General features: G+C 38.6%; 1 protein-coding gene across 1 annotated transcript in view; it reads right to left on the bottom strand.

The window, feature by feature from the left end:
• LOC129764960 (protein sprouty) overlaps nucleotides 1–18,788 on the bottom strand; it is a 57,916-nt gene extending 39,128 nt beyond the window's left edge. Inside the window, exon 1 of the mRNA XM_055764654.1 lies at nucleotides 16,904–18,788. The gene's annotated coding sequence lies outside the window, so the exon portion shown is untranslated. The remainder of the gene's footprint in view (nucleotides 1–16,903) is intronic.
• Nucleotides 18,789–19,829: the final 1,041 nt, after the last annotated feature.

Here is a 19,829-nt window from a genome sequence, read left to right as displayed (position 1 = left end):
ATTTCCTATTTTTTTAAATTGGAAAACCTATACTATAGAACCACTCATTTTTTCTGAATTCCCAGAGATATGTAAGAAGTCGGTTGAATTGAAGTATATAGTGTAGGATATAATAACTATCTTCATTTATAAGACTGCCCATTTGAACTTTATTGTTGTGTCCAGACGCGAAACATTCAAAAAACTAAAATTCCAGTGTTTCATAACTATAGAACCAGATGGAAAAACTCTCCCTCCTTTACAATGTTAACGTCAATTTCACATGAATTACAATAAGTTTCTTATTTGTAGGTCATCCTTAGTTCTCAATCAGTTCAAATAACTCATTCGGAGTGGTTTCGACCGAGCTGCGCCATGTTGTAGTGTGTATCTCGTTCTACGCACAGGATACTGCTCGTTTAAGCTCTTCAAATCACTCATACTGCTTGTAAGCTGCATCTACTATTCGTACTATCACTCCTTATAAGTTCTTGATAGGGTTTTGATCTGGTAAACAAGCTTACCAGTCCAGAACCTGAAGTCTCTATTCATTAAATCATGCCATGCCTTTCCGTATTTTATAAATAGATGCCAAATTACTCAATTATCACGGTGTTTTTGATGCAACAACAGAAGTAAATGATTTAGAAGTACTCCATTGCACTTCCGACTGTGCATTCGTGTTGATAAAAAGCTATCTGAACAAGGCTCATGTAGGCTAGGAAATTTGTTTTTTGGACCCTACCCACGTCACACGCTTGTAACTTTTTTCAAATTTTTATATTTTTTTCGTTAATCATTTTTTAGTTATGAAAACAATAATAAACAAAAGATAGAATAAAGAACATTAAAAATATTATATGTTATATATGTTCAGAGTTCATGCCTCATCAAGGCAAGCTTGCCAACGTCGAACGGATTACATTTCAAATTCGACTGGATTCTGAAACAAGGTCGTTAGGGAACCTCCGTTTCCTCGGCGTAGTATTATTGGCATCATTTATGTCACCTTGTATCGTTAAGAGCCTTCTTTGCTAGAAAGAAGACACATTTTGTTTTCTTCTCTCTTTTATTGTTTATTCTTATCATACCATTTTCCGCAACAACCTTCGCCACTCTCTGAGACGACTTGCGCATTCCTTGCATGAAGAAGAACTGTTCATTTGATGCTTTTAAAAAAAAGGAAAGAGCCATGTCTGGCGAATAAAGCGGTCTCTTGTTAGTTGACAACGTTGTTCTAACTGCCGGATTTGTGAACTGAAATCATTGATGTGGCTTTTCATAAACATGAAAGCGTCTCTGTTCTAGTGTACTGTTGAATAGTAACGCTGACGGAAGCATCATTAGAAGAGATGAAGATCGGCATTCGAGGAACGTTATCAAAGAACAGGTTCATACCAAACCTTTACAATCTCACCAATTAGAAGAACAAACTTGGCATGATAAACATCTTTCTTTGACTGTAGTGGGCAGACTTTAGTGACTTCTTCCAAACAGTTTGCGTTCCGGATTCTCAAAATCGCGAACAAATCCAGTTAGTGTATAGAAGTATGAAAAAGTGTTCCACTTTTCCAAGTGTTGTAAATACGAAAAGTCTTTCTCAGAGTTCTTGGAGTTTCTTAGAGTTTCTGAATTCCTGAGCTATCAACCTCCTTCAGCCGAAGGATCTGTTGTTGCTGTCAACGGTTAGGACCACCAATCTTTAAACCTAAATCTGGATTCCAAACATGAGAAAGTAAATATGGATCTCGAATTTGAATACTAGAATTAGAAATTTGAATTTGATCATGGCTTTCCTATTGCTCTGTAATTTAAAATTTGTGATATGAAACAGAAATGTGGGTTTGATATCTGGAGTATAGATTTTCGAAACGGATTCTGAGTCTGGAATTTATATTCAAATGCGTGGAATCGGATGATTATACAGGTCGGACTCGATTATATATGATTAGATTATATGTGATTCGATTATATACAATTTTAGACTCGATTATATACAGTTCGAAAAGAAATATTTTCTTATATTTCAAATATGACTTATTTTGAGAGAAAATGAAATGGGTCAGTGTTAAAGTGGAAGTTTGTTGGTAGATTTAAGTTGAAGATTCAGCAGGAATTGTTTAAAATGATATTGCGGCGAAATTAAAAAGGATAGAAGTTGAGTGTCAAAGAGTGTTAAAAGAGTGTTAAAAACCACAAACATTGAAGTTTTTCACTTCTAAAATGTTACTTTAATCCACTAATTTGGAAGTTTCACTACTCTATCCTGTATGAAATTGGAATTCGAACATATGCGTAGAAGGATTTTTATCATCAAACATGATCCTTTATCACATTCTGGAATAATTAGAATTTTTTATATGAGGAAATTTTTTTATGACTTTAAGGGGATGAATCAAAAATTAAATTCTTCTTTTATAATCAAGAAACGAAAAATATGTGTATAAAAAACAAATAAAAAAGTATTATGTTTTTGACTCGATTATATACAGTGAAAAGAATTTGAAGACTGTATATAATCGAGTCCGCGCTGTATTTAGAATGATTATCAACCACAAATAAACGTGTAAACAAAATCAAACGTGGATCATAGCGTAGAATCTGGGACTGAATAAAGAATCTGAATCTGGTGGCTGAATGAATCGTAAATCGTACCTATAATTAAAATTTATATTTTGAGTCAATTTGGAATTTGAAATCTGGACTACGAATTCATAAACATGGAAGTTGTATTCGGACATTATAAATATAGAACTTATAAACCTAGAAACTATCATCTCTAAATTTTATTCGGCATTCCACAACTACCATGCATCTGAATGTGGTTATTGAATCTTCTATATATATTTAGTCTCATTACGAATCTGCCTCACAATATGATCATTTGACACGATTCCAGAAGTTGTAATGGATAACATCGACCGTAGACCACCTACGGTAATCATAATCTTTCGCTGGTGGCTTCGAATCAATGTTTAGAGCGTCTCGGACTGTCGTACAGAATTCATTTCTCATAGATTACCACCATTCCTTTCGGAAAGTAATCGATTTTGTTCCATATAACCAAAATTCCCATATTTACTTTTGAATGTACACGTAAATTCACTAATGATCAAGTAACGAGGAAAGATAAGACGCTTTCAGACTGACACAAACTGAAACAAAATAACACGATAGACCAAAAGGGATTAAGAAAATTATGTTATAAGACATTCTGAAGGTGATTTAGAAAGCAAATAGTTTCAGTGTTCTACAGTTGCGTTCAACAAATTAATAGTTCCTTTAACTAATGTGTAAGGTTCGTGTTTGATCTAAACTGCTTTTCTTATATTTCACATTTGCAATCGAAGCTGATTAGTGCGCTATATTTGTTCAGTAAATTGAGACCAATGTTAGCTACCGGTACCATTCATTCAAATATGGTAATTCATTCTCTGTTGAGGTGTTGCAATTTGGAACTCACTGCCAAATGATTTAACTGTCGAAAGATCCGAGACAACATTTAGAAGAGGATTGTTCGGGTACTTTCAAGAAAATTTAAATAGAAAAAAAACCGGGAAAATCTAAAATTAATAAACGTTTCCTTAGTAAGTGATACTAGATATACCATGTATGCTATATTGTAACGATTTAAAAAGTATCGATCTCAATTATCCAAAAATGTGTTAGGTATAGAGTTTGAAGAACCTATTCAAAGCCACAATTGATAAAACGGTTTTGCTTTGTTATCAAAAAGTTAAAACGAGATGTAAACCAGTTTTAGGAAGTTCGGTTAACGGTATAGTTACCCTTGGCGGATGCATATAAATGAACCTGAGCCAATACCGCATTTACGACGATGACTCCGGATAGATAACATCCCGACAAAATCAGATCAGAGAGCTGCGCGAGAGACGCGCGGATGTCGTTTTCCACGCACGAATTCCTGTGCTCCCGAGATTGGCGGCGACATCTAGTCGCCTGATTGCTAGAAGCGGCGAAGGCATGTTACATTAGCGCGACTTCCGGCTGTTGATGCGTGATGCTGGCTTGCGGGCTGGCTGGCTGGCTGACTATCTCGACCCCCAAAGCGCGCAAAGATGAAGACGAAGCGGAGAGTGCGTTCGATCGCAATCATGCGAACCGGACCATACTATGCCATACCATGATGTCATGGAGCTGCTGCAAAAACGAACGCGCTCGTTGTGTGTATAAGAATGGGTAGCGAGTGAGAGAGAGGTGATTCCGATAATTATCGCGATCGGTATCGCCGATGCGGAGATGCGCCGTCATAAACCAGAAGAGGACCCCAATCGGGTTGGAAGGAAACATTATCGTCATCGCTGTGGTATCGGCAGGGCGCCGGGAAATCATTAAACAAGGCCGAAATTGAGCCAGAGCGCAGAGCAGGAATGTGCCAGACGGTGTGCGAGTGCGCCGCGGACAAAGAGCTTCTCAAAGTGTTGCAAATTTTGATTAGATTTAGAAATTAAAGTTGTTTATGTTTATTCTCGCTGGAGGTTATTTTTAAACCTGAAGGAGAAAGGGAATCGTTGACCTTCCACGATGTTTACGTAGCCGTTCTGTTTGCTTAGTGTGCTAATGTCGCGTTGGATTTGTGTATTTCATTGGTGCTCTGTGCTTTTTAAAACTTTGTGCTCCACTGTGTCACTACGCGAGCTCGAAAAACTTTCACCGAATGATACAATCTGTTCTAAATTACATAACTGTCCTGAGCTAATTCGATAGACGCACACAATGTTGACAATGTCATTACTGTTGGGCTGATAAGAGAGAGCGCGCGCGCCTAACCGACATGACACACATATTTCATTTCCTTTCGAGGTAAACAGATTATGCGATCGTTACGCGTTCGTAACGGTTCAAGACGGAAAAACCTAAGGCGCTGCTATCAAGAAAACGGAAGCACCCACTTCCGGTCTTGCAGCACTCGCGAAGGTTTATGACATCCGATGGTCTCGCCGGTCTCGTATCAGTACTGTGCTAGCGTGTGTGTTGTATACTCCATGGCTGGCTGACTGGCAGCGTGGTGAGCCCCTTATCAGCATACGAGAGCGTTGCGTTCCATCTACAATCATCATCGAGTGGAAGCGCACAAATACACCAGCTAGCAGCATACTTGGGGCAGATCATTCCTTCCGCGAGCTATCGTGTGTTGTGCGAGAGCACATTGCTTCCTGTTTTCTATTAACCAGCTGATAAAGCTGACTTGTGCTTTGGCACGAGATAACTTTCGGCAACCAGCTCTACTGCCACCGTGGTGAATGGCGATTACATTCTTGTGTCTTCGTTCTTTTTTGCCCTAATTTTAGAGTTCTACGAGTTGTGTTTCTCGTTGCTAGAGCCATACCATACAACGCCTCCGACCAACATAGTTGCCACCGAGTGGGCGGCGAACCACGCGGGGGAGTGTTATGTTTCCCCCCAAGGTGCGCGCTAGTTAGCCATATTCGTTTCAGCTTGTTTTCTATCTCGTATGTGTGTATGGCCCGCAGTACGTGGGCGGCCGTGTTACGGTGATTCTGTTCTGCCCTTGATTTGAGTGGTATATTGCAGCAGCAGCAGTAGTCCCAGCTCAGCGCGCGTAGGTGGCTTCGCGGCGAGGTTTGGCTCCGTGAAATCCACTAATTGATCGGTGCCTTTCGGGAGAATTGAATAATAACCAATTATGAATATGACACGGCGGGGGAACCAAGATAGATCGATATGAATGTTTGTCGATGCGACCGCTACTATACAGTACTAATCGTCGAAATGAAATCCCTCTTTTGAAGGGCCTCGAAGTAAACTCAGCGCTATCATGTTAGCGCGTTATCATATTTAGGTTTTGTCAAAATCAGCTGGAAACGAAAACTATACCAAAGAAATCAATAAAAAATGCAGAAAAATATTTCTTTTCTCAGCACAGTTCCCTATCAGATCAATATTCTCATCATAACGACTCTTCAGCATTTCTGCTCTTTGTTTTGAATGAGATACGCGATATTCGAATTAAAATTTCATTGTGATACACTCAATCTTCATATGGCTTTGAACGATGAGTCCACTCCACATGAAGAGCTGTAATTTGGAAATAATTATGGAATCTATGTTTACTATGGGAACTTTGGAATCCAAGTTACAACAAAACATCGAACAAAACAGCAGATGGTTCATCTCCCCTTTAAGGTGTGCTTGAGCTTGTCGCTCAATAGAACAAACGAAGAGAATAGTTCCACATTGGAACACTTTGGAACTTTGTCAAGGGATTTCAATGCTATCAATACTCTCTCTATTCCAGAACAGTTTTGAAAACATCATATACCGTTTTGTCTCAAATTCCGAACAGTCTCATATTTTGAACACTTCATTTCAAAATGTAAATTTCCTGAACTTCAATGTTATAAATACAGGGTTTTCCATTTCGGGCTTCCGAAAGTATACAGCCCTGCGCTGACAACCGTTTGACATAGCTGTCAACCAAAGCGTCATATCGTTAGTTGAATGTCTGCCATTTTACAATATGGATCGTTTTAGCATCGCACAACGTGTTAATTTTGTTAAATTATACTATAAAAATGATGAAAAACAGGCAAATGTTTTTCGAGCATTACGGACGGATTTTGGTCGTCATGGACGGCCTAGTGCGTAAATTCGAACAAACTGGATCCGTAGCGGATATTGTGAAACCTGTGCATCATCGTAATGTGCGTTTGGCCGTCCAGATCATTCGATTTGAACCCGCTAGACTTTTTTTTTGTGGGGTTATGCGAAACACCGTGTCTATGCCAACTCTCCGCAAACTCTTGAACATTTGAAAGACAACATTCGTGAAGTTATGACCGAGATACCACCCCATATGTGCCGAAAAGTCATCGAAAATTACCTGTTCCGGATCCAGGTGTGCGAGGAAGCCCTAGGTGGACATTTGAATGATGTTGTATTTCACACATAATGGCATAAACCAAACTTTATTTCGAAATAAAAGTTTCATCGAAATTCGAATTCTAAGTGTGTTTTATTTCAATTTACTTTCGGAATTTAAAGTTGGAAAATCCTCTAATTGAACAATGGAAACCCTGATATTCTTTGGGTTATAGGCAGAGTAGCAAACCTCCCAGTTTTTTCCTGTATATTGCCAGTTTTTTTGTGCATGCCAGCGAAACAGACAAAGCCAAAAAAACTGGAGTTTTTTTTATAATTTTCACAGTATTGTCCGACTGAGAAAATTCAACTTGAAAAGAATTTCTTCATAGTGGAAGGATTTACCGAACATGTCATTTAATTTTTCAACTCGCTACTTTGCAGGCGACATTTTGATGGTTTGGGGAAAATTTTCTCAAAAAGGCCTGGTTTAGATAGCTTACCATCAACACGAACGAACAGTCGAAGTACAACGAAGTACTTCAGAATCATTTACATCTATTTTTGCATCAAAAACAATGTAATAATTGGCTAATTTGGTATCAATTCAAAAAATTTGGAAGGTAATGGCACGGTTTAATGAATAGGGGCTTCAGATTTTGAACTGGTCAGCTTGTTTACCAAATCAAAATCCTGTCAGGAACTTATGAGGAGTGATCGGACGAATAGTAGATGCAGTTAACAAGTGATTTGAAGAGCTTAAACGAGCAGTATCCTCTGCGTAGAAAGATGATATGAGCAATGATTTCTGGTTCATGGTTATTGTAAACTTCAAGGGTATTTCAATACAAGGTAAGTATACAATGTAGGGTAAGTATAATATTATGGTAAATTAGAGTAGGGTGTGTATTTGGTAAGTATGACTTGTGAAAGGTAAGTATCAATTCATTTTGGTTTCTGAATTTTCTTTTTTGTTTCTTTTCTGGGTTTATTCATCGCGAACAATCTGTATTCACAATCTATACGGGTTTTTCTTTACCACATAATTTATATTTCTTTTGAAAGCCCATTGTAGAACTTTCAGTAGTACTAAGCTCAGAATCAACAAATAGCGATCATTCTGAGCGACTTTCTCTTTGATTGTGTAACAAGAGATGAGCGGATGTGTTGTTTCCTAAAAATGATCCGTGAAACAGGTGGTAGTGAAGCGTTTTATTTCGTCAATTGTTGAAGTTCCATTTCAAGGTAGAGGATGATATTTTTTTTGTGATAGGCTTTGTGAATTTAAGTTTGTATTTATTCATGTGTATCGCCAAGAGCTAAGAAAAGCTGAATAAAAAAAAATACTTTGGAGCGAGAGAGCGAGAATATAATTAATCGGTGGCCAACTTGAGAAAAAAGTGTGTATGGCTTGTTTTTTAACGGTGCCCAACTATTTGAAAGCTATAGGAAATGACCACACCTAGGTTAAGACTCACGAGGCCGGCGGAACTTGAAGAAAGCGCTGTACAAAACATACACCAGAAAGTTGGACGTAAAAAAATCAATAATAAAAAAAAAATTTGTTAGCTTTATGAAGAAGCTGTACATTTTGAAAAAAAAAACTAAAATATAGTGACATAGTACAAATCACAAAACAATACGGTGTACATCATACGGCAATCACAAAAATGCTAAAAAAGAAGAATGAAATTGTGTAGCAGTCTGTAGTGAAATCAAGAAGCAGTATAAGAGAAATAAAAATATGCTGCTCAATGTAGAATTGTTTTGGTATTCATAATAATTGATAATAAAAAAAATTACTTTGAAGGTAAACATAATCAGCTGTGTCATCAGCAATGTGGTGAAAAGTTTTCGGTCGATTTTCCGGTAATGGATAGTTTCAAAAACTTAAAAAAAAATTTGAGATATATGTAACTTTTTTTTCTATATTATAGTGACTTTCAACACATATCGGCTGGTTCGTCACTTTTACTTCAATTTTTGGAAGAATGTCGGGAGTGAGAATTGAACTCGTGATCTCTGTTTGAGAGGTATGGATGTTACCACTACGCCAGATCGCCTCCGGTAAATGTAACTAAACTTATTTTTAGTTTCTTATTATTTTATTGTAGTCAAGTGAAAAAAAGGATTTATTGTATCGAGGCGATCTGGCGTAGTGGTAACATCCATACCTCTCACGCAGAGATCACGGGTTCAATTCTCACTCCCGACATTCTTCCAAAAATGAAAGTAGAAGTGACGAGCCAGCCGAAATGTGTTGGAAGTCACTATACTAGAGAGAAAAAAAAGATTTATGTATCCAAAAATAAAATAGCCATTTTACCAGTACCATTTTGAGTAATGAGACGCTGTTTGGTGGCCAACAAAGCTTAAGTGTTCGGAATTTGAGACATAACGGTATTATCAAACAGATGGAAACTCAGATACATTGAGTGATAAAGATTCTCAGATATTTTCACGAGTTCATAGATCCATTTGAGAATAAGCCAATCTTTTTCCTCATGACTCGTACTGTACGTAGGCGGGCCGTCTGAATCGATCCTGCCAATTTGTCAGTGGGTGTATGTTGGCATGAGAGCCAATGCTGCCACACCGAAGCTCAATAACATATACGCTCGTGTAGAGGCGTTTCGTCTAATGAAAACAATCACATAAAAGCTCCGGAATGTTGATACTAGAGCTATCGATTTTATAAAAGTTTGCTAGTTGGTGTTGGGTCACAAAAACAACATTTCGAATCGTACTCAAAACTCGATAACGGAACCTCAGAACGAGCCACTACGAGCAATCGAACTCAGCCTTTCCCTTCTGAGCACGCTCCTCGGTGAGATGGTACAAAGTGCACAAATCAGCATAGCGCTGCTGAAATGCAACGCCACATTTAACAACAAAGCACCACACAAAATTACAATACAAAAGTGTTCCCCGTTCCCGGGTACCTAACCTACACACGGGAGCTGCCGCTGCCGTGTGAGTCGATTTTGTTGATTCCGTTCACATCACACCGTGAATCAAGCTAACGTCATCGTTTTTACGCGCGCAGTGGAACTCGGATCGGATCGGGTCGGGTTGGCAAGGCACACACCAAAGCTGCTTGCGGCTGGTCCGCGGCCATCGAGCGAGGATAAAGCCCGTTTTATTAATCACAGCTAATTTATTTTTCTTTCATTACGTGCGCTGAAGCAGTATAGGCGCAGGCAATTAATAGGCAGCAGCAAGCAGCACGATTATTATTGTAATGTGCGCGGGTTTCTCGGGGCTGCCTGCCCCCCCTTATGCCTTGGTCGTTTGCTACCTCCACCCAATCCTCTAGCTCAATCCTTTTTGCTTTGTTTGATGCAGTGGCAATGCTGCTACAGTGGACAAACGCGCTGATCCTCGAAGGCAGGTGTTCTGAACGCTGTTGTGTTCACCGTTAGTAGGGCTGTGCATCAGAGTCAAGCAGGAAAAAATAGTTCTTCAACGGTAGGGTTAAGCGACTCTATGATCTGCTTTGGAATCTACTTGAGATACCATGAAATGGTAATCGATCTAAAACAGAGGGCGAGTGCTAGAAATAAATCTTCCACCTTCAGGGCAGTCGTAATCATCAAAATGATCGTGTGTATTCCAAAAGTCTTGTTGATATTCCAACAGATGAGCTTACTGTAGACCGCGTTCAGAATCAATATGTCGAAAGGCATATTAGGAAAAGAATAAATCCTCATGTTCATACAATTTTATGTAAAAGCAATCGAGTAGGCCGAGTTAGACGATGTTATCACCAGCGAAAAATGTTGCACATACGTCAACAAGGACCGACAATTTTTTAGAGATCCTTGAAGTGGCGATTACAAGGCTTTTAAAGGTCAATTGATCCACCAAAGCACAAGTCCAGCCACCAGTTTAATTTTGGATTGCCAATAGATATCCTCATCTAGAGAAATTGAGAATATTTTCTGTACGAGAAAAAAATCAGGATCGACTCTAGATTTATTTATTTTTGTTACGGTTATAGACCCAAAATTTTGTAAACTACTTTTTTTGTTAACAAATATAAAATAAACTTCGTCGGGTGTAATATTCATTTATAATCACAATAATAATTACCCTGCGAACTACTGTCCACATGGTGTTATTCCGGTGTGAAACTTCGTCAATCATAGGATAATAGTTCATCTTGTAACATTCCACCGATAATCGGATACAGTTTTATGGCGTGATGTCAATATCTGTAAAATATAAGGTCATCGAATACCGGGATTCCGGAGGGCATGACTGACTTTTTTGACTCATTTTTGCAATAGACAAAAATCGAAGATGAACCAAAACAAGTGTAAGAAAAGCAGTTGTCAAAAATGAACTGAACATTCAAAATAGCCGTACTTGTCGGCATAAGTGAGAGACATGAGTACCAACATAATGCCACAAAATAATCTAGAATCGAATACACGTAACCCGCGTAATTTCGAAAGTAGCGATACATTTTGAGCAAACCTTGTATTTTTGAGTAGGCGTTAGCCCACATTGGACAACTTAACTCATACTGGCAGCACAAAATAGCTTACTATGATTTATATCTGTAATTATTTCCGATGCAATGAAAATACGCGCTATGATTATCACGAGATCCACAAAAAACGACACCGCAGGTAGCGAAACTACCCTCCACGCGACAGCGGAGCGGTAAAAATTGAATGAAATCAAGTTTCTAGCTCCAAACCGATCGCACGACGAGCGAATGTGTTCCCTCACTCACTTCTCGTGTCATTTGAATTTGCAAGTTGATACTTGTGTGCTTCTCAAGTTTGTACACCCTTCCCGCCCTCATCGAACCCCACCACCCTTCGAAAAGGGCCAGGCCATTGCGGCGTTGGAAGGGCGCAGCTTTCAAAACAAGTTAGACAGGAATAGTAAGAAACTACATCGGAAAACTACATTTTTAACTGGAAGTTCAAGTCGTGTTGTGTGTCGCCCGCGGTTTTGCGCCGCTGTGGTTTTGGCCGTGCGCGAGCGCTCCACAGATTGACGACGGCTATCAGACAACAGCAGCAACAGCAGCATCAGCACCTTCACGGCCAATTCCGTTCGCGTATGTACAAAGAAGTCGAACGAAGAGTGCACAACGTATGCTGACTGAGGAATCAATTGTACGATAGATACACTGGTAATGTACACGAGTGCAGTTGTGGCATCACCAAGTTTCATAGGATAGTTCAATGTAAGATAGAATTGCTTTGTGTATGGATTCTTCTTTTCATTTTACTATGAATGAAAAAAGTCAATCACAGTCCTCTGGTTATAGGTCGTGGAATTGTTCCTAGCTGTGTATCAAATCTACGATCTACGGAAATGAAGGAGAACAGAACAAGTTGTCCCCTATCGCTATCAAACTTCGTCTTGCCACTTGTATTTGTTGATTCAAAATATCATTTGATCTGATCATCAGAACGATTAGAAAATATAGAACATCTTTTATGCATGACAAAATATGCTAAATTACGTCTCTGAGCTCTATAAATCTGTTGCTATACACAGAGATGATTTACGTATCACGTGACGCAAATTGAACGAATAAAGTTAGGTTTATCGTTTACAGTTTTAATTCCAGTAGATCATGTTAGTATTCCAAATGCCCACTCGAACCTAAGATTACGGAAAGTCAATAGTTGTGACATTTTCCTGCCCAAGTATCAATTAGGGTGCGAACCATTTCCAAGTACCCACCAGCGAGAATTCGATCTCTCGATTTACTGCCCAAGAAGACAAATTCACTAAGGTACTTTGCAATGTTCAAAGGTTGTGGATTAAAAAGACCATTTGATTGAAACTTCAAAATTTTGTACGTTGTGTTCCATTAGCTCAACGTACCAATCGGGACATATTATGTTGCTTATCGTTTCTTACTTATCTAGGTTCTATATGCAAACCTCAAGTTTTTTCTTGGATAGATCAATGTCCGTTGGAATTAATGAAGCGTATCGTCAACTTGAACTATTATTATACAATTCTGTGGTCTTGCGAGTCAGTAATGTACCAAACTGACTCGCAAGATTTTACCTTAGTTCGTTCCATTCTTGAGACATGCTGTGTTTTTGGGATCCGGATATAAATATTGGATACTTGGTCTTGAATGGATACAAAAGTGCTTCTTCGATAAAATTTGCCGCACAATTGCTCACGATTACCCTGCTGTTTTGTTGCGGTTTCAGTCCTCGCCGGCATCCACGAAATCATCAGTTACTACAGGTTGATTCGCATCGTACTCGTTATGATCTTTATGAACTAATTCGTATGATGGTGGAATTTTGTTTTCAACTATGCAACAACTTTATATCGTTTTGTTCTTTATTCATTTAGTATTAAACGTTTTTCTGTAAACAATTTGAATTTACTTTGAATTTATTTCGCTCTCCCAACACGGATACTAATTTATGTTATTTAAATTAATGCAAGTAATTCGTCTCAAAAAAAATCAGAATGCAAACGTGTTTCACTTTATTGTCATTTGAAAACTGTTTAATCTTATTTTCTTTTACTATTTTTTAATCTATTCTCATTTTTTTTGCTCAAAATAATCTTGGAAGATCTGACTTCCAGAAGTTATTGCAAACTTGCAAATAACAACGGACATGACATGCTTCGACTTAGCGAGAAGAACTAGTTTACATGTTCAAATAAACTAAGGTAACATTAGTAAGAAAATCACTTCAGAAAAAATATAGCAAAACTTCAGTATAATAAATTTAAACCAGTCAGAGAAGAAAAGTCAATGAGAAATCAGACTGGGTAATAATTTCATTGAAATAAAAAAAAAAAAAAAACAAGCGGTTTAGGGTTATATCCGATACATGGCTGCACAGTTGACGAATTACTTTACGATATTTGTGGCATATTGATTCATAATTTCTTTAAACAAGATACACCACAGATGCAGTTTTAACATATTGACTATTGAAAATTTGATAATTCTGTGTATTGTAATAGATTGTTAAACTATATTATATTCCGAAACCCAACTTGCAGCAATCATCGTAAACTTGCATGTCGTTTTGGGGGGCTTCCGGTTCAAAATGTTGAGATGGATTCCATTAAAAATTTCTGATGATTTCAGCCATATTTCGACAAAATTAGAACAATGTTTCTGTCAAACAAAATGATAATTCAAGCAAATTAAAACCTCACAGAAGTCAAATTTCAAATAATAAAAACCGTCCAAGTAGGTATTTCAGTAAAATGTTAGTCTAAATTATCTAACAATCAGCAAGTGTAGCTGGCATCGAAATAACAAAAAAAAGGTCACTTCATTTATTAGGTTGATTTTTAATTGAAGTTTGGTTAGAAAACACCATCAGAAAAATTTGTTACTAAATTTCATTATAATAATTTTTAGTCAGTCTATAATAAAACTTCACCGTTTCCAAAAGTTGAAATCGAAAATTCATCTACATGGTAAGGTTTGGTGTCAGGTCAGTTTTGTTTACCAATGAAACGGTAGTATAATAAAATTTTCGATAAATGAAATGGTTGAAGATTGGGCCAAGTAATGATGTCAATAATCAATCAAAATCAACGAGAACTCTGCGATCTAAACATGCTTCTACTTAGCTGAAATAATAGTTAAACTTGAAAAATAGCTACAGTTTGAGTTCAACTAAACGTTGGTTAAACATTCACCTCCACTAGAGTATTTTGCAATAATTCGGTATAACAAATTTTAACCATTTTTTGAGCATCTGCTAAAAAATCCTGTATATTTAGATCGGTTTTTATAAGAGAAAGTGAATTACAACAGAATTGAAACCAAATTTCAATCATTTTGGACCTCTTATTTTTGTTAGATTCAATCATATTCCCAACCAAAGTTCTTTTGGATTGTATGCCCGTCAATTGAGAGATTCTACGAATCGATGCATACGGTATTTCAAACATTGATCACGTTCAATTGTCTGTAACCTATCAACGTGTGGGAAAAAGGGAATAATTTTGACCGGAAAAGGTTCACAGTATAAAATTTGCATCGACAAAGTTTCATCAAAATCGGTCGAGTGGTTAAAGTGTGTGGGCGAAAAAAAAGAAAACTGGGCATTCACTTCGACAATCAAAGGGCAAATCCAAATCATCGATGATGAATCGGTATGCAGCACATTCAACCGCATCACGCCATCCAGCAGCAACAGAAGAAGATGACGTCTAAATCATTGAACCGCGGGTTTGTCAAATCAAAAGAGAACTCTGATGGTTAAGTTAATCGTATGAAATTTGACTATCAAGCAATTCGCCCACCTGGATATTCATCCTTGGCGAGAGAGTGTGGCTTCCCATTGCTGCCAGTGATTTAACAATACCAAGAGACTTATACAAAAGTTATTTGTTCTCATCGTGTATTGGCACAAGTACATGTTTATCATGAACCTACAGAGTACAGAATTTTGTCATAAAGTAATTTTTTTTAGTATAAAATATTTAATATAGTTTTTTTGCTCAATGCATTTATTGTTATTATTTGAAATCAAGAAAATGAAAAATCGCCATCGGCATGAATGAAAACAGAACGAAACGCGTCGAATGTGATACTTGACCAGTTTCATAAGCAACTGAATCCTTACAAGAAAAAAATCAGACTCCATGCTGAATATCATCAAAGATTCAATGACAAAACCTCAGTTGATTTTATGGTGTATATTTTACCACAAATCAACAGAATGAATCGTTTATTTCAGGCTGAAATGCCTGTATTTACAACGCTAAATGAAGAGCTGAAAGTCTTTTATCTAACGTTTCTTACAAATATCTGCGAGGAATTTGAAATGTCCAATGAAAGTATTGCTGAATTTGAAAACCATTCTCAGGTTAGTTGATTCAATTTTTCTATGCAACAATTATTTTCAACAAATTTTGGTACATATTTTCGGAAGAAAAAGTACAGATGGAAAAGATTTGAGTATGCAGAGTGACTCCTCTTCAGTCCTCTTCACGATGGTTGTGAGCTCAGCAATTGCAATAATTTTGAAGAACAGATTCGTGCAAGAAACTCCATCTTAACAGTGTGCTATAGGTAACCAAATGTTGGATTCGTTACAGTTCCAGAAGGTGACTCTCGTATTGTCGTATTGTAGAATAAACAGAAGTCTCGCTTTATAATGGTAAGGGATCTCGCGGATAAATTCATCATCACATGCCGCAAATTGTGAAGTGAAGTGAAGTGAATTTCGAGTCAAATCCGACCTCAATCAACTGGAAAGTAAATGATTGCGACATTTTTCTGTTCTGTTCCAATTGGGCTGGGAACCTCTCAAGTAAAATTTACCAGTTCAGTTTTTTACCCAAAAAGACATGTTATCTAAGGTATTTTGCCATAGTCTTTGCAAGTTTGAGGTATGTAGATTTTTTGCTTAAATCACGTTGTCAATTGCAAGGTGTCTTAGCATTGTTCTGTTGAACAACTGTCAATATCTTTGATCTTTTTGAATGGCGTTTACGTTCCCTATGGAACATTTGCCGTCTCAACGTATGCATTAACAAGCGTCATTTATTAATATTTAGGTGAGATTTCTTAAGCCGAATAACACGCCTTAAATGTATTCTGAGGGGCAAGCTCTAGAATACGCGTGACCACAGTGCAAGTCGGAGGAAATTTCTTTGACGAAAAATTCCCCCGGCCAGAACGGGAATCGAACCCGAACACCCGGCATGATAATGTGAGACGCTAACCACTCGGCCACGGGTGCACTAACATCTTTGATAAAAATTATGAAGAATCCAATTTAGTAAATGGGTTATTTTTGGAAGTTGTCCTAGGACAACGTTCAATTGTCTTTCTGACAACAATCTGTACAAGATTTTATTCAAAATTCTATGAAGTCTACATCTGTACAGACTGTCTGTCGAAAGTCGCAAAGAGTCAGCATTTCATTGCAAAGAGGATGTCAGGTTTAAAAAAAGTAATGCTGTGAATTCCAAAAAGTTTGTAGAGAACCGGAATTAAGGAAAACAAATTGCGACCCACATTGTGTATCCATTTTTTCACTTAAACAGTCTTTATCTTTATCTAGAGATGTTCCTAGCAATCAGCAATTAAAAAAAAAGCATCACTTACATAATCAATAAGCAATTAAACCGGGTTCTGATTCTCGTTCGTAATCCAAATCCGATGTTGAGATGTCGTTGCCACGAGAAGTTCTGCTGCTGGTACTTGGACCGCTATTGGTATTCGCTGCTGCTGCTTCTGCTGTTGTTCTGACCGTCGTACATCCAATATTAATCCATTTTTCCCGCGAAAACACTTTATACATGATTTGCCGAAAGTGGGTGGTGGGCAATAATTTCACTTTACTGCTTTTATTCTTTCATCGAGGAAACACTCGCTTGGAAATGCATATATTCTTGTATGATGCCGAAGATGAAAATTCCGTGTGTATGTTGTTTGCACTTTACTATTATTTTTCCTCCTCTGGTATTGATTTTATAGCGATTGGCTCACTTCACATCACTCACTTCCGCACAAAACTTTTTTTTTTGCTGCGTATACCGGATTTTTTCCCCGAATCCCACTTTCTTGCGCGTATACACTATTTCGTGAAAAGGAAAAAAAAATGAAGAACCTATTCTTGTGACTTTTTCTTTCTGTCGTTCTCTCTGTGTGTGGTTGTTGTTTTCATTCATGAAATCATTGGATCACTTCGAAGACAAAAAAAAATCTTTTCGCTCAGCTTTTCATTCCATTACTCTTAAACAGCTTCTCCTTTTGTATAATTTCAACATAAATATATATATATATATATATAAATATATATACTTTCGTAATTTTCTTTTCTCATGCTCTTTTTCGGTTAACAGAAAAAAATATGAACAAATATAAATCACTTTTCAAAACATTTTCTTCGTTCGCTCAATGCTGGGGCCGTTGGCGTTTTTAGAGCACTTTTCATGCTTTTGCTGCTGCTGCTGCTGACGACGACGACGACGACGTTGTCGACGATGTTGTTTTTCTGCTGCTGCTGATCTGACGGCGATGACGACGACGACGACCAACAAGAAGACGGCCGCGACGTTGTTCGTTGTGGTACATCTGCCGTGTGTCTGTGTCGGTATGCGGCGACAGTAGTGTGTGTGTACCGCGGCGCGTACTGTTCTGCATGAAAATGCTGCCGCGTCGCAGCCGCTGAGATTTCGGTGTGTCTCGTACTCTTCTCCCTCCTCACACACGACGGTACACTAGCTTTGTGATCTTTTTTTCTTCTCTCTTCTCCTGCTAATTATTACTGTCACATCACACAGCAAGAAGTGGAAATAATTCAAAGAAAGTAATACTCTCCACTTATGCACGGTCAACCTGTGTCAAAACTTTGTTCTCCGCGGAACACAAAAACTTATCACACACTTCTCATAGCCCCTTCCGTACACTCTTCACTCATTTACATCCCGTTTTGTTACCGTTGCTGGTTACGGGGGCTAATCTTTCCAAGCTTCACAGACCTCAGAGCTTCAATTGCCTCCCGTGCTTGTGCTTCATACAAAAATTCGTTCACTATGCTTAACAATTTTTCGCATCTCGTCGCACTCTTTCGCGCTTCCTTCGACCGTGTGTTTCTTCTCGTAGAGCTTCTCGTAAGTGTGTATATATGGTATGTGTGTATACACAATGGTAATTATAGTAATTCTTTCCTTATTCACAAAAAAACCCTACAAAGCAACGTTATGAATACAGACCGTCTACGATCAAAGCTCTAAAACGACTGATAAATAATTTCGTTTCAATTCGTATATTTAGAAAACGTCATGCGCAGCCAGAGGGGAGGGCGTTTCCGACTTCGTTCACTCGGTTCGCTTTCGGCTGCATTGCTTCCCGCTGTATGAGTGACCAGCGAGCCCTATCCGGACTGGAGCGTCCGCAGCCGATCGACGCGGGTGTGAGTGCTTTCATTCAACATCAGCCAAGTGTGGGTGTGTTCGGGTTCGCTCGGCTTCCGCACAAACACACACACACACACAGACTCGGAATCTGCCACCCGAAGGCCTCGGCTTCGGCAGTCGTGCCAGATACTGCAATGCCACGCAGCGGACAAATTCGCTACTACTGGGAAGGTTTTTATGAATGAAATCCTCGGCCATAATGAATGGAGTAACGAAATGAGACCCAAATGTGCCTGTTTCCTCTCGCTCGCTCTCGCTCAGTCCGCCGTGGCCACGACGTCGTTCTCACTCGCGCGCTGTCTCTCTCGCCTCTCGTGCCATGCGGTTGTGACCGTTTCTAGCAACATGAATCGCGCTCGCTACACAGCCATATTTTCATTTTAATTCATTCGGCCTACCACCATTCAATGCTCTGTTTCATTCACGCGCCCGTCATCTAAAAGGTGTGCCCGCAGCGCGCGCGCTGTCCGTCCTACTCTCTATGGTCTTGCTGCTGCTGCTGCTGCTGGTTGTGTTCCGGAGATGGTTGTCTGGATTATTACTGAGAGCGCTCTGTGCTATAGCTTAACGCTTACGACATCAACGACAACCGAGGGATCGGACAGCAGCGGAAAACTGCACTCGAGGGAATGGACACTCTTGGCAATTGCTGTTCTGTGTTGCCGCTTGTTTTGCTGCTGCTGCGTGCGGCTTCACACTCGATCGCCCTCGGGTTGACTGAGTATTGCTTACGGTTGTTAGGAACGGACACGCTGATGAATGGTGTTATTATTTGCTGTCACCGCTGCTCATTGCTGTCCGTTATCTTATTATGCGTACTTATGCCGATTGTGATTTCAATCGGTGGTGTTTTATTTCTGTGTTCATTTACCCGATATTTTTTGCAACGTGAACAAATAAATAAAATATATGTTTTGTCATTCAAAAGCAACCTCAAACTGTAAATGATTGATTTTTTTTTATTTACAGTTTAAGGTTTTACATTTTACGTGTCGCAAATTACATCAGTTAGACAGTCACATCACCCATGTTGGTGGTGTGATTAGAGACACCCCAGATACGCTTTCGACTTTGATATTATTACGATTTCAGAAAATGCGACGTATTTG

Source organism: Toxorhynchites rutilus, chromosome 2 (genome assembly GCF_029784135.1).
Source record: "Toxorhynchites rutilus septentrionalis strain SRP chromosome 2, ASM2978413v1, whole genome shotgun sequence".
Taxonomy (NCBI): domain Eukaryota; kingdom Metazoa; phylum Arthropoda; class Insecta; order Diptera; family Culicidae; genus Toxorhynchites; species Toxorhynchites rutilus.
The sequence above is the reverse complement of the archived record's forward strand: the minus strand, read 5'-3'. Positions and strand labels throughout refer to the sequence as shown.